General features: G+C 34.5%; 1 protein-coding gene across 6 annotated transcripts in view; it reads left to right on the top strand.

The window, feature by feature from the left end:
- The first annotated feature begins 7,303 nt into the window (after positions 1-7,303).
- LOC128864587 (GTPase-activating protein skywalker) overlaps positions 7,304-15,395 on the top strand; it is a 111,775-nt gene continuing 103,683 nt past the window's right edge. Inside the window, exon 1 of one of the 6 annotated variants that reach the window (XM_054104332.1) lies at positions 7,304-7,395. The gene's annotated coding sequence lies outside the window, so the exon portion shown is untranslated. Of the gene's footprint in view, positions 7,457-15,395 lie in introns of all 6 variants that reach the window. The other 5 variants (XM_054104333.1, XM_054104334.1, XM_054104337.1 and 2 more) reach the window with 5 other exon arrangements.

A 15,395-nucleotide genomic window follows, 5' to 3' on the forward strand; every position in this document is an offset into this window, starting at 1 on the left:
TTCTAGTAAATTATATTAAATTTTTCGATGCACTCAAGGACTAATGCGGACTTAAACTCAAAGAAGTGCCGCCTGACTGTGGTAATTCGCTCATTCCGGAGGTTTCTTTCTACCTTAGTTGATCTGTGCCTTTAGACTGGTGGCATATATGTAATTCTGCCTTGAAGGTGAGGGGGAAAACTTTCCATAGTTACAACACAGCTCCAATGCCTTCAGGAGTCCTCGAGCCATCTGTTTACCACAGTTTCCTCGATTCTGAACTTCTTCTGTTCAGGCTGCGTTTGTAATTGACTACAAATCACTGTGAAGTAATGTCCACTAAGAAACTAAACCACTAACCCAGAAGTGAGCCACAGGACGTTTAGCAATCTAACCATGTTTAAGTTGCCGGCTCACTTCTGGTAAAAGTGTTGCCCTCGGAACAATTTAATTAACAGCTGAGTTATCAGCTACAGATGCAACCTTCTTTAGGCTTTACAAAAACTCTAGTTTGAGCGGTACGGTTTCATATGCGATACTGCTAACGATCAGAGAAAAGATTAAACCAGAAATGGACACCTTTATATTAAACTAGTTTGAAGTTTGCACTTCGTGCCCTCTAATCATCACAGTACCTCATCCAGACCCAGTTCCCTTATTAAGCTCAAGATAGAGCTGGGTTGGACTGAGGGCATATGCCTTTCTTCAGACTGCAATGGGCCAAAAGGCAATGAACCTCTTTGGAATATTTTTCAAGAGTCTATTACAAATCATTAGTGTATCATCATCTCACAAGCATGACTCTCCCTAATGATCGATAAAGTTCACAAATTTTCTACAAAAGTTCCACTTGTTCACACGTTGCTGCTAATATTTATCTGAAGTGTAAACATTGCAAATTCAAGTCAACTTCAAAGTACTCTATGATTGGCTGATAAGCTGAGCACTCAATGCACTTACAGGGCTTTACTTAATGACAGTTAATTTTCGCCATTGACACTTGAAGGCTGACTAACGTTAATTAAGGAGGCGATTTAGTCAATTTCATCGTTGACGCCGTCAAAACCAATTGCAACTGAAATAAGAGAACGTTAATGGAGATGGCTTCGCCATAGCCTACGGAAAGGTGGCACTGCAATCAGCAGACAAGCGCTGTACTGGAACCCCCAAGGACAGCGCAGAAGAGGCAGACCCAGGGGCTCTTGAAGAGAAATACAAAGAAGTGGACAAACCAATGGCCTGGCAGCAAGTGAAAAATATATCTGGGAATCGCACAAAATAGAAAAAATTTACTTTTCGCAACGGAGGCGAAGGAATTATGATGATGATTTAGACAATTTGAAGCTTTTCTATACAGGGTTGCCCATATTCGACGGACCCGACGAACTTCGATGACTCTTTGGGCCCATTTCAATCGACGAGGCATGCCCGCAGGCAACAATCTTTGCGTCAATTGAATCTCATACGGGAATGAATGCAAATCAATGCGGATAATTCGTTGTGAAGTGGTCCGAGCAGTGCCCAACTGCTGAGAACGGCGATTTTGGGATGTCCTTGGCGACGCCTTGGCCGGTTTTGATTTGGCCTCTTTGGATTAGAAAGAGCATCACCAGTCGAAAACCTTTCGTACAAACGTTTAATGGTGTTCTTAGAAGGCGCACTTTTCACATTATTTAATTTTTTATACGCACGTTGAGTTTTCACAATTGACTTCTTTTGTTGAATGTAAATTTCAGCAATTTGGAAACGCTCGCGTAGAGTGTACTGTTCCATGGTAAAAATCTTCTTGGACGGACGCTTCCAACGCGGTATGTCATTAAGCGATCTGACGTCTCTGTCATAAGGTACAGGGTTGCCAGATGGACCCGTCGAATATTGGCAACCCTGTAGAGTACACTTAGCTTCTTTTCTTGTGCCTAGATTGATTGGTTTTGAGAGAGTATATTTGATGTTTTATTACTTGATGATGCCAAGGTCCAGACAAAGAATGTGACCTTGCTTTTGTATACACACACATGCATACATGCATACCTACGCTTCAATGAAGTACGAGCCTGATATGGATTTGTTTACAGGCTGTAAGACTCTTGAGGCAGCAAACAGATAGAGCGATTGCAAGTGTGCTTAACGAAAAAGATACTGTCACTGTCTATAAATAATTACCCACTGCAACATACGAGTTTGTACATACATACATTTTTTTTTTGTTTTTTCAATTACAAAGAATCTCCTGCGCGATCGCTTACTATAAAGATATTAAAATGGTTTCGAAAATTCTAGAATTCTTCGTTATATAGAAGTTGGATTTTGAAGTATGAAGGAATTTCAAAATAAATGCATATCAACTTTTTCAATTTTCAATTTGCCTGCACTCACTTAAGATTACACGTTGCTATTGTTGTTGTTTATATCAGATACCGAGCATCACTTGCGATCCGATCACACATCGTTAAACACAAATGCGCCGCTATACTACACAAATTCACACATTCAGATGAAATAATTAATTTGCATTTTGTTCGCAGTGAGCAGAAACAACGAGTTATTTGTTGTATGAAAGATCAGTAAGTTTATTCAAATTGTATATGCATGCACATACCCGTATGCCTGTCGATAAAAAACAAGGTGCTGAGCTATTGAAAGAGAAGGAGAATGGGCTGATGTGGCGAACTCAAGTAGTTGCTGATGTTCAGATTAATAAAAAAAAGAAAATATTTCGACGCTCACAGCAGCACTTACGCGATATCATCAGTAAGAGTGCTGAAAGTTTAATTTTTATAAAAAAAAAATATGGTGTTGTTGTTATGTATCATTTATCTGGCGTTGAATGAGACAATTGATCGCTCACAGAAGCGCCCGCCTGTACGCTTAAATTCATGCTTGAAACGAGTTAAAAGCGCTGGCACGTGCTGGCCAACTTTATTTAGATATTTTGCGATTACCCTGCAGGAAAGTCCATTGGTATCGAACGAGTGCGCTTTTAGTGAATTTAGAATCGTAATGAATAGTTTTCTCTTTTCCTCTTTGGTAATTTGTGCATGACCGCTGCTTGTCTTTTGTATCGATAACCTCGAGTTAATAATTGATATGGGAAGTAACGAGTGCTTTTGAGTATCGAGTATTGCGGTAAAGATTCTGTTAAAAAAACGAGTGCTTTTAAAAGTACCGATCACTTTATTTCCAATCTGCTCAGACTGCCAGATAGCAGAGCAAATATCTACCTCTCGTTTTAACACTCATGCAGTACTCAAGAATGATGGATTTCCAAGTTTGGCCTTCAGCTATGATCAAAAACGAAACTGCGCGAGTAATTTTTGCTGCCCCGTCATCGGGGATTCGGCAGCAAATTTCCAAAGATGAAAGATTTACAAAGTTTGCTTTATAGCTTCGATGAAAACGAAAATTCTGAGCGGAACTTCGGCTGGCACGTTACAAGGGAGATTCGGCGGCCGAATTCTGCACGATCATTTCACATACATTTACACACTCGCCCAATCAGTCGTTTTTCAAACGGCAAAGAAGTAATATAGAGCGTAAACTGTGTCGACTTTTTTCGTATATCACCAACACAATCACATTCTTCCGCTGTCATAAACCTGCTTACATCAGCCAATCAGCTGATTCTTTCAAATTCGCTGAGAGCCTGTTGACGGTCTGGTATTGGTCACATCTTCTGAATTTTTTCGCCATGGTAGTACTGACTGCTTTTGAGTACTGTAATTCAGCACCGCGGAGATTTTATTTATTGTTCGAGATTTGACACTGAGTGCTGTAACTGAGTGCAATTTTCAGTTTAATATCTAGTATTGACTACTTTTGAGTATTTCTCAATACTCAGTAGCGATACATTTGAAATTCGGTTACTTCCGTGGCTAATCTGTTATACTAAGAATGATAGGTTACAAGAAATTGTAAGAGTAACTTTAGCATTGGAGACTTGACAGCAGAATTGTGCACGTATTGTGAAATGCAGCTGATTCCTTCAACTTCATTCAGAGCCCATTATCGCTTTGATGTTGACCACACCTTTGCATTTTGTGCACCGTGGGTTGGCCTGGTGGGCAAATTTTCTAATCTGACGCCTGGTTCGGTCGAGTACAAAATCTCTCAAGCGCCGATCTAAGCGGGTCGGAAGGCTTTCGAACTTGAAACTGTCACACTCTGAAATCAGTGACGGTTGGCTTTCCTGTAATTAGTTAATTAGTACTAAAAAATGAGAAAGTCTGTATTGTTATCATACCAATGGGTATCCACATTCTCTGAATTACTCTTTCATTACAATTACCGCGCATTTCCCACATCTTTCGAGCAGAAGTACTACGGGTCTAGAAGATCTGTAGAGTATGGGAAAATAAAAGTGCACTGCAAGAGAGGCAGTCAAAGGGTTGCGACGACAGTCCAACCAGAGAGCTTCAGCTGCCTAGTGAGATCCGCATAACTTTGGCTCTATTACGGGTTGCATATTGTACTAGGTTAAATTCCTACTTAACCAGAATCGCCCCCGGGGTACTCAATATATGTCCGGCGTGTGAAATTACACCGCACCATACTAACCACCTATTCGATTGTTTCCTTAAACCCACTCACCTAACATCCCTCTCTCTCTCCAACCTGTCGAAACATCATTTTCCCAGGGCATACCATTAGATGAGCTAGACGATGACGATCGTTGATTACACCGCACTGTCAGGGCTTAGTAAACTGTTACAACAACAACAACGACAGTCGGTTCTACGTAACCGGAATAACTCGGTTTTATATCGGGCCAAGGATTTTCACTTCAACAGCATCCCCCACGGAATGGAGAATGTTTATTATGCTACAATATTAGCAACAACCCTTGAATCCGAAAAGATGAAAAGAAAATTCCAAAATAGTTAGATATTAGAAATCGTTGGCAAGACCACGCCGTCCTTTGAGTCTCCAGACATGGGAATATGCACGATAACGAGGGGGCTGACAAATTAGCAATGAGTGTAGCGAGATTGTGAAATAGATTTTGCCCAAAAATGATAAGTCACAAAGAGAATACTTTCTAAGAAGTTAGCAAGCGAAGACTTTCTAAGAAGTCCAAAAGACAAGACGGTCTAAGAATTCATGAAGAGCAGACGTTCTAAGAAGTCCAAAATGTAAGGCCTTGGATGAGCAGAGTGGGCGTTTCCAAGTACCTTCACTAGCAAGCAAAGATTACTTGAATAAAAACACGAATGCTTAAACTTGTCGCTTTATTGATAGCGCAGTCTTAGTGGGTCTGCGCAAGGGCGTAGTGAACTGTGTCATACTTAGTTCAGTGCGCCCTTATACTCTATTTGCTAAGATATGCACCGCTATGCGTTGACCTTGAAATTTACATGTTATAATTATACATATTTACTTCTGTTAGGTCGATGACCCATATAATTAATACAGTTGACAAAATATAAGTTTCGCTTATCACTAAGAGCATCTCTGGTACCGCTGCCATGCAATTATCATAACGAAAGATAAGCGAAGAGAATGTCATCAGGTGAAAAGAAGAGCGCGCTGAGTGTAGCGGTCTGTTATCAGGACAGCAAGAGCGCAGCCAGTGCAGCTACTATGTATGTATGAATGTGTGAAGATGATCCTGTTGAGTATGTAGTTATGTATGCGCGAGTGTGCATATTACTAACGGCGGCAATTTGTACATTGCGAATCGCTGATGTTATTAGGTGCAGTAGGCACTCGGAAGAGCGAACCGAATGTGCTCCAGCAGATCTTTTAAGAAGTCATGAAGAGACGACGTTCTAGGAAGTCCAAAAGATAAGAGCTATTAAGAAGTGATGAAGAGAAGACTAGAACGTCTAAAAGTCCAAAAGATAAGACCTTTTAAGAAGGTACAGAAAAGATATTTTTAGCCCAACTGAAGCGATTAGCAGAACATGCGGCTAAAGCAGATGCCATATAGGCATAATACTCGGTGCGTAGCTACAAATTTGAAGGCTGTAAGAGGGTGGCGCGGGCGTTGCCGTGCGTGGGTTGGTGCGTGACTACCATTCGAGAGTGCGTGGATTCGAATCTCCATGCATGAAACAACAAAATGAAAGAACAAGTTTTTTCTAATAGCTGTCACACTTCGAGAGGCAATGGCAAACCTCCGAGTGTATTTCTGCCATGAAAAAGCTCCTCATAAAAGAAACCATTGGCCGTTCGGAGTCGGCTAAAAATTATATGTAGGTTCCTCTATTTGTGGAACAACATCAACGCACGCCACAAAAAGGCGGGGGAACTCGGCCAAACACCTAACAGAAGTGTACGTGCCAATTGTTTTTTTTTCACGGTAAAGTGGTTCCCTATCTTTTTATGGGTGTCTAACACCAGACACCTTAAACCCTGCTTCTTCAGACAAAATCTGAAAAAGAGCCCCAAGTGCTCCGTAACTAAGATAAGTAAATAGATTCAATGAGACGCCCAAATGGTTTGAAGTTAAAAGTGAAAAAGTGAATTATGACAGCCGACGTTATCAGAGAATCCAAGGAAGAGCGCGTCTTGGGTATTTTTTAGGCGACGTAGTAGTAGGCGAAGCTACCACCACCAATCAACCAATCAACCTTTGCTGAATCAGAATTTTGTTTCACTAGTTCTCGTTTTCCCTACACGGTTGCTTGCGGTTTATTAGACACTGAAATAAAAATAAAAAATCGTGCATGCATTAAAACCTTGTTTTGGTTTTATCTCATAAGATATGTGTCGACAGCGTTAGCGGCTGATCTGCATATAACTGCTAACAGTTTACTCAAAATTAGAACGACATTAGTCGAAATGCAGCGGATACGTTTCAAAAACAACTCCAAAGATAAGTTCGCAAAACAAAAACAACAACAACAAAAATCGCGATATCTAGCTAGCCAGCAGGAGGTCGCGCGCTTCTATCATCACTCGCAGTCTGAGAGCGATCGCGACTGCCTGCTAGCCATGCTCAAATCAAAGCTCATTGCACGCTCACTTGAACTACACCAGTAGGCACCACGTCCCACATACTCATTTTCATTGTTGCATTGCGCATTCCAACGGCGATCATCGTCAGCACGTCATCACGTCATCATCATTCGTCACGATCATCGTCAGTTGCATTGATTTTCACCGCATTTTCCAATGAACAACAAACAAGAAACAAACACTGCCGCTCAACACTAACAACAAATGACAAACCGCTGTGAATGCGCTCATTTGTGCCTATTTTCCCCCTTTTTATTAGTTTTCTTTGCGATGCCAATCATCATTTTCCTATTTCACATGCAACAGCGAGATCACTTTAAATGTACACTCGTTCTCAGCGTAAGAATTAGTATCGATTTCGCCCTGTGACAGTGCAGTACACCGGTAAAAAGTAATACAAATAATAAAACATTGTGCAAGTGTCTACGCGATTTTACATACATACATACATAGTTTGTGGTATGAGTTTTCTTTTGACCGTTCGTGTTAACCAACCGATCGATTGAACGACGATGGATCAGTAGGCATCATTAAAAGCGCACGCTTCTACTCGTTAAATGGAGATAAAACAAATTAAGCTTGTTGCATTCGTGTTTTCATTATCTGTGCTTCTATATTTTTTTTTATTTTTATTCTTTTTTGTGTTTCGCTTTTCTGCACTTTTTTCTCAACCGCCAACGTGCTTTGCCTGCTGATCGCGGGATTAATCGTGCGTACGTGATATCAGCATTTATACCTTACGTAGGTGTTCGTGTGGCTGTTCGCGCGATCGTTAGTTTAACATTTATTGTGTGCTCTCTTCACTTTGCTCTTGGCCGCAAAGCCAAGTAAACAAATCAAATATGTTTTGGAATGGGAATTGTAAAGCTCGTGCTTTGTTTTTTGTTTTTACCTTTTGTTGTAACGCAGCAACAAGTGCGCTAAATGGCAAGCTCGGCGCTGCTGCTTCAACTGTTGTTCAATGAGTTATTGAGTTGTTGCTGTTGTGAAAAGTCTCGTGCTTCGTTTCTCCATTCACGATAACATTGAATACCTGTGGCTGCCCCTGCCCGCGCGCCTAAACTACTCTACACACTCACTTTGCCAAATAGCGTGCTTTTTTTTTCTCAAATCAGCTATCATTTATGACAATCGGTAATGGTTCTATTGCTTAACTAATATATATAGAATAATTTCCTTTCGGTTTTCTGCGTTTTCCTTATTCTTCCCTAAATAATTCAATTAGGCTGTGCGCGCTCCATTGTGCGAGAGCAATGCACTGCAGATTCTATTCGTATAAAGCTCATTGTTGCATTCGACAGTTGGTCCGCATGCTATGGGAAGAGAGCAAATGCGAAAGAAAGGGAACATTTTAATTAATTGCAATTACGATTTCTAGATAATTTCTAAGCTTTAGGCGTAAAAATTTTATTTCATTGATTATGTTTGTATGCACATAGGTTTTTCGTGTTTTTTACTGTGATCTTTTTTTATTTTATCTCTTTCTTTTTGTTATTATGATTTTAAGTAAAGCTTATGATAAAAAATTGCGGATATTCATAAAAGGAAATATAATAATAATGAAGAAATAATAGTAAAGAAAATATTGCGTGTGAAACTTTCTACCAGCCTAGAATTTCTTAGCGCGCTCGATATTCTCTTTAATTTACATTCACTTAAAAAATTGTTCCACACTTTTTTTCTAATATCGTTCGCTCTTCGGCAGTCGATGGCAAACTTTCGTGTGTTTCTGCCATGAAAAAGCGTCTCATAGAAAACCATCTGTGTTCGGAGGAAGCACAAAGCTGTATATGTAGTCCAAAAATCTAAAATAAATTATTCATTTTTGTTTTTGAATAACTATTTTAATAATAAAAAAATTATTTTCAGTGATGGAAATCTTTATTTTGTCCTTTACCCGTTTTGGATACAACTTGATCATATCTACTACAATACAAGGAGGTGCACAATTAATCATTCAATTTTGTTTTCGAATAAAAAAAATAAATTTGATGGAAGGAAATCTTTATTTGTACCTTTACATCCTCCATTGCTAGGCTTTTTGTATGCTGCAACTTTCTAGATCATATGTGCGAAATATAATTGACATACGACGCCATTGAAAAAATTACATTTCTATAGGGTGACTAATTTTGCGCCATCTTATTTTTGTTTTTTTCCTTGTTCACTCCACTCGGGAGCATAGGACCTCGACAAGACTCAGTCTTGCGTTGGTTTCGTTAATCTATTTGTTTTCTGACAGGGTAGGTTATTAGCCTGCCGCTACCAGTTCTAAGTAGTGGGAATGCCCACCTGTCGTTGCTTAGGAACAAAGCCTTACGGCTTGAAGCCCCATCTGTGTGTAAAATTTTTCTGGCAGAAGGATCGCACAGATGGTTGAGGACTTCGCTAAATGTGGTGTGTCTGCGCTATTACCGCGATTGCCCGCTTTCTCTTGCTGGCGCCACTGATGCAAAGTGTAACTGTTTGTTTTTGCTTGTTTTAGCAGCCACAATGCAAGTAATGGCGCTGACTTTTTGTGCGGGAGTAAAGATTGGAAGGATAAGGTTGTTGTGGTTGAGGAAATTTTTTGTTTTCAGAAACTAGGAAAGTAGGCAAGTTTAAAAAAGTGCGAGGACCGTGCTTTACGTGGGATTCGAATCCACAACCTCTGGAATGGCAGGCTAGTGCGCTTAAGCTCGTTTCTTTTTGTTTTGTGTTTTTAGTTAACATACCTTTTCTTTTGGCAAATAAAAAATTTAAACGTTTGTAAAATTTATTTATTTTAATAAATTTATTTATTTTTTATTTATTTTAATAAATTTATTTATTTTTCTTTTAATTTTTACCTCTTTTTTCTATTTTATTTATTTTGTTTTACCCTATTTTAGTTTGTGTTATGGCTTAATTCAGTTTTTTTGTTCTGTTTTATTTTTAACATTTCTTTTATATTAGATTTTTATTTATATTTAAATTTTATTGAATTATTGTTTTTTAATTTCCCACCTTATTTTGTTTTTCTAATAATTAACTGTTTTAGCTTATTTTTTATTTTTCTTTACACACTTTTTTTGTATATTCTTATTTATATTTATAGTTTAATAAATTAGGTTTTTTTTTTAATTTTTGTTGTATCTTTTTATTTTAATTAATTTTATGTTTTTGTGCATTTTTGTTTATGGGTATTTTACTTAATTTTTTTTTATTTATTTAAGTTTTTTCTTTTTGTTTTATTTTTTTTTACTTAAAAATTATGTTTTTGGGCCTATTTCCTATTTTTGTAAATATTTTTTTATATTCATATTTTATTGTAGTATTTTTTTCTTTAATATTTATATAAATATTTATTTATTTAACTAGCTTCATGTTTTTGCGTAATTTTAGGTTTGGTTTTGTTTTATTATATTTTTTATTTTATTTTTTACTTAATATAATTAATTGTTTGGCTTATTTTTTATTTATTCTTATTACCTGTTTTTAATTTTATTTAAACTTTGTATTGAACTTATTTTCAAAATTCTTTTTGTAAAATTTTTTTGATTATAATTTGAATTTTATTTTTTTTTTTTTAATATCATTAGTTTATTAAGTTAATATCTTCTATTATTTTAATTTTTTTGTGAATAAAATTCTTATTTTACTTTTATTAAACAAGTGTTTTTATGGAATTCGTTTTTTTTCAAATTTTAAAAAATGGGTTTGTTTGTGTTTGTTTTATTTCATTTCATTGTACAACATTTTTTATTTAGTTTGTTTTTTAAATTTTTATTGTAAAATTTTTTTGATTATAGTTTCAATTTTTTTTTAATTTCATTGGTTTTTTAAGCTAATAACTTCCATTATTTATAATTTTTTTGAATAGTATTTTTTTTTTACTTTTTTACTTGTATTAAAAAAGTTTATTTATGTAATTCGTTTTTTCAAATCTTTAAAAATACTTTTTCTTTTTTTGTGATTGTTTTATTTTATTTTGTTTTAATTCATTTCATTGTACTACATTTTTTATTTAGTTTGTTGTTTAAAGGTATTAATTTTTTGGTTTATTTAAGTGAATATTTTGAATTGAATTTGAAACAATAAAAAATTTTATGTTTTACTTTTTTATCGTACTTTGTTTTATTTGATTTCATATAAGTTTTAATTTTGGTTTTGCTTAAACTTGTAGTTTTGTATTTTTTGTCAAATTTTTTAATTTTAGTTTGCCTATTTTTTAATTTTTTTTTATTCAAGTTGTAATGATTTTGTTGTTGAAACTTATTTTAGTTTAGTAATGTATTTTAATACATTTTTTTTTTATTTAATTATATTGAATAACATTTTTAGTTTAATTTATGCTATTTGTTCTTTATTTTTTTATTTTTTATTATTTATATTTTTTATGTATTGGTTTTATTCTTTTATATTCTTATTTATTTTTTATTTGATTTTATTTATATTATTTAATTTATTCTAATTTTGTTTGTGTTAATTAAATGTTTTTGTTTTTGTAATTATCATTTTATGTTTCTTTTTAATTTGATTTTTGATTTTTTTGTCTTTTTATTTTTTTAATTACATCATCTGAAATTGTCACAAGCCTCTCGATTTCTTATCACATTTACGCAGTTTTTTGAACCTTCACAGCAAAGCTAAAAATAAGTCACACATTGTAAGCAGCGATTTCACTTAGCTCTTGTGACTATTGTTATTGCAAATAATCTGAAATTTCTCGCGTGATTGCTGTTATTTCGAATTCTCATTTATATCATAATTGTTTGTCCCAATAACGAGGCAATCAGCAGCCATCGAAAGAATTGCTGAGCTTCGAGCTACACAAAATGCGAATGATCAATCAAGTGTGAGCCAGGAAGAGAGGCGTGTTCGTCCAATTTGGCATTTGACATTCGTCATGTGGCGCTTATGCCACTTGTCTGATGCAGATTCTTATCTCCCGTTTTCTACTTCATTCGTTTCCAATTTAAGAAAACATTTTTCATTGTTCCTGCCTCAGTTTCTATTTCTATTCAGTTTCAGTTTCATTGTTAGCTATGAGCTGACGTCGTTATCATAAACATTTTGTTGGTGTTCTTTTATTTTTTATTTATTTTTATTATAATATATTATAATTTTTTTTTTCCCCCAGTTTTTTTAATCCCTTTTGTTCGCAAATTCATGTTGCCCAGTGCCATTAGTGTAGCTTCATTTATATAAAATTTGAAAAAGCGCAATTTCGACGTTGACGCTGATTTGACTCTGCCTCCGAAAGCTGCTCAGTTTATGAAAATTTGTCAAATTCGTGCGACACTTATTTACAGCGAATATCTAAAAACAGCTAAAGTATTCAAAAAAGTATAAATAGCAAAGAGAAAAATATTAAGTAAAATTAGCACCATTTAGACATTTTGCTATGAATTTTATATTTTCTTATTGAGCTATTTTTTGCCTTTCAATAATTGCCGGGCTCGTGGGGCGAGCTGCTCTGTCTACTTTAATTAAATAATTGAATATTGAGAATAATATTTGATGAACGTTGTAAGAGTGTGTGTGTGTGTGTGTGTGTGTTTAGGTGCAAAGTGCCAGCAACTAAATAACTATTTGAAGTCATAAGATTCTACTTGTTTGATATATGCATGCAAATTAAGAAATTCAATATTGCTTTTGTGGTTGAATATTGTTGCATACTGTATTATTAATTTTTTTCTCGAGCAGATCACTGATCATTAAGCGCTGATCACACTTCCATACATTCGCAGGTACATTCATATTTATACGCTACTATGTAATTATTCCAACGCTTACATGATCTAGTTTGCTGATGCACACAGTATTGCTCAGATAAAAGGTACCACTACTTGCATTTTTGAAAGTCGAAAAAATTTTATTACGAAAAATGCTGCTTTTTCAACATCGACAAATTTTTTTTTATGAAAATTTACTTGCTAGTTGAATGTTAGCTTCGAGAATTTTTGGAGAAATCTACACGAATTTATTAATATTAGTTTGTGTCGCTGCTTTACGAGATATCGATCACTACAGCCAGCTACCGAGAAAATAATGGGGAATAATATTACAGAATTTATTAGACGCATATATCAAAATTGCTGATATCTAAATACAAACTAGCAAAGAGTAGTAGCTGCAGGTGCTTATGAGCCGAATTTATAAGATGGCGCAAAATTAACCACCTTATCGAAAGTTTTATAATTTTTGTAAATAGCTTCGCACATCAATCATATTTGGCACTTGTGAACTGGAGACAACTGCAGTATACAAACAGACAAGGAACGGAGCGCACAAAGGTGAAAATAAAGATTTCCAACTCTCAAAATCGTTTTTTTTTATTTAGTAAAAAAGTTACTCAAAAACAAAATTAGATGATTAATTTTGCGCCACCTTGTATAGTAGTAGATATAAGGCGTTGATCAGTAGTAATTAAGAGGTATCAATCAAGTGTTATCCGAAAAAAAAGAAAACAGATACGTATTTCAGAAGCAATTAAATTTTTATGAAAATTAAAAAGAAAAAACATTTAAAAAAATATTTAAAAATAAATTATTTAAAAATTAAAACAGAAAACAGAAACAATTACATTTTAATATTTTATAATATAAGAAATTAATATAAAAATTATAAAATTATTAAAAAAAAAAATTACAAAAATTTTATTTTTATAAAAAATTTAATTACTAAAAAAATGTTAAAAAGAATAATTAAAAAGAAAAATCAAAAAAAAAAAAATTAAAAAAAAAATTAAAAAAAAAAAACAAGTATTTAAAAAGCATTAAAAAAAATAAACTTTTAATATTATTTACTAATATAAACAGTTACGTATTTCAGAAACAGGTTTTATAAAAATTTCGTTATTAAAAAAAAATTTTTTTTAAATATTAAAAAACAATTATTTGCAAAATTAAAAAAAAATTTAATATAATAAAGGGTGGTTAAGTTTCAAGGGCCGCTGTTGATTTTGTATAAAATACAATTTTTTTAGGAGATTATTGTCATTTCTCTTTATTATGGTAATATTGGTATAGCTCAATTACCTATGGAATAAAATATCGGCCAAGTGGTCTCGGCACACCTCCATCCGATGGTCCAAAATTTCGATGACGCTGAGGCATAATTGAGGTTCTATGCCATTAATGTGCCGAATTATCTCATCCTTTAGCTCTTGAATTGTTGCTGGCTTTTCTTTCAAATAACCCCAAAGAAAGAAGTCCAACGGTGTCAATTCACATGATCTTGGCGGCCAATTGACATCGCCGCGACGTGAGTTTATTCGGCCATCAAATTTTACGCGGAAAAGAGCCATTGTTTCGTTAGCTGTGTGACAAGTGACAAATGGCACCGTCCTGTTAAAACCACATATGGTCCACATGAAATGAAATGCAGAAAAAAACTTGTCGTTTAGGTGTGGTTCACATTCAACATCGGCCCTTGAAGTTTAACCACCCTTTATATAATATTTTATAAACAGTTATAATTTTCTGTTTTAATATACATTTTTTTATATTTGTTTAACGACAATGTTTTATTATCAGTTTTAAAATAGTTTGTTTTTTGTTTTTATAAACATTTTAAAATAGTTTTTTTCTTATAAACATTTGTTTTATAAAAAGTATTGTAAATATATATTTTTTTTAATTTTATAAATATTGTTTTTTTTAGTGAATGTAAACATCTATGTAAACCCAGTTCTTTTCCTGCTAACAGTAAAATATAAAGAAAATATATATAAACTTTTTTATTAAAATATAATTTTTTTTTAGAAATTACTCGAAATTTTACGTCAAGTTTTGTTTTTGCATTTTTTCTGCAGTCCGTTTAATTTTTTGGGTTCTGTCTAGCCAAAGACCTCTTCAGGATCGACCAACAGTTTTCAAGTAGTCTTGGATCGTCACTGCTTCCATTCCTATTCCATATTAACCTTTACATATCAGCTTCGTTCACCGCAATAATAAAATATTATTGGTGTTGAAATAATTTTCACAAAGGTGTCGTAAGTGGATTGTTGTTGTGAAAACGTAAAAGAGATAAAAATATGCTAAAGAGGTTCGCAAGGTACCATACAGGTCGTATTAGGAGTTCTCGCACTGTTACAAATAGTCAGTATTGGTTTCAAGTCCGCTGAACATTTTTTAATCGTTAAAACTTTACGAACAAGACAATGCGATATTTACAATACCTGTGAACCACCAACCTAATCAAAAACTATAAAAAAAATAAGCAATATTTTTTTGCCTTATAGAAATGTTTAGAATTGTCTTGGAATATCCTTTTAATGATTTCTGTAAAAACGCATCAATTGACAGCTCGAAAATTTGGTTGATACAAATTTCGGTAACTTTTATCTGCGCAATACTGCACTTAAAGTTCAAGAACAAAACCGGCCATTCGATTTCTAAATAGAAAGTGAAATAAGCCGCCAATTCAATATTCAATACACGCATTGTGCGCATGCAAATCTGCCCTATTTTCCAGCCCCAACGCGTCTGATCGGT

Source organism: Anastrepha ludens, chromosome 5 (genome assembly GCF_028408465.1).
Source record: "Anastrepha ludens isolate Willacy chromosome 5, idAnaLude1.1, whole genome shotgun sequence".
NCBI classification, from domain to species: Eukaryota; Metazoa; Arthropoda; class Insecta; order Diptera; family Tephritidae; genus Anastrepha; species Anastrepha ludens.